Source organism: Tupaia chinensis, unplaced genomic scaffold (genome assembly GCF_000334495.1).
Source record: "Tupaia chinensis unplaced genomic scaffold, TupChi_1.0 Scaffold000135_1, whole genome shotgun sequence".
NCBI lineage: Eukaryota > Metazoa > Chordata > Mammalia > Scandentia > Tupaiidae > Tupaia > Tupaia belangeri.
In genome coordinates this window covers 2,070,033-2,070,892 of record NW_006159604.1, presented here as the reverse complement: position 1 = coordinate 2,070,892, position 860 = coordinate 2,070,033, and the positions used below count along the sequence as shown (strand labels likewise).

Here is an 860-nt window from a genome sequence, read left to right as displayed (position 1 = left end):
GTCTGAGCTGTTTCTTCAGTTTGCAGACAGTCTTCTATACTAGCTGTTAAAAATGGGATTGCTTTCTCTTTTTTTAAAACTACTTTGTTATTAGTATACACAAATAATATTGATTTTTATATACTGATTTTGCATCTTTCAACTTTACTGAATTTACTTATGATTTTTAAGTGTTTTTTTTTTTTTTTTTTTTAGAGAGCTTTGCTATAGGGCTCATGCACTTGCCAGACAGACAGAGAGACAGAAAGCAAGAAATCACCCCCTCAGGGGGGATGGCCACGCTGCAATCTCTTCACCTCTCGGGATCTTGGGCATGCGCACACATGCGACCAGCGTGAGTTTTAAGCCACTGGGTCCAGGACTCAAACTGTGGTCGACTACATGGGAGTCCAGGGACATAGCCATTACGTTTTTCCAGTGTTTAATTGAGTATGCACACAGGCATGACACAGGTTTGGATTCAGTGAGTCCTCATGCAGAATTATATTCAAAAATATGGAACGCTTCACGAATTTGCGTGTCATCCTTGCGCAAGGGCCATGCTAATCTTCTCTGTATCGTTCCAATTTTAGTATATGTGCTGCCGAAGCGAGCACGGTAGATTCTTTAGGTTTTTCTACACATATAATCATGTCTGCAAACAAGGACAATTTGACTTTCTCCTGTCCAATTTCGATACCCTTAGTTTATTTGTCTTGAATAATTGCTTTAGATAAGACTTGCAATATTATGTCAAATAGCTGTGGAGAAAATGGATATCTTTGTCTTTTTCCAGTTCTTAGAGGAAAAGCGTTCAGTTTTTCTCTGTTCAGTAGGATGTTAGCTGTGGGTTTGCCATTTATGGCCTTTATTATGTTCAG

General features: G+C 39.0%; 1 non-coding gene across 1 annotated transcript; it reads right to left on the bottom strand.

The window, feature by feature from the left end:
• Positions 1 to 489: 489 nt before the first annotated feature.
• On the bottom strand, positions 490 to 596 carry LOC114007180 (U6 spliceosomal RNA). The gene has a single exon (XR_003548807.1). It is a non-coding gene; the product is annotated as a U6 spliceosomal RNA (small nuclear RNA).
• Between the last annotated feature and the right edge of the window lie 264 nt (positions 597 to 860).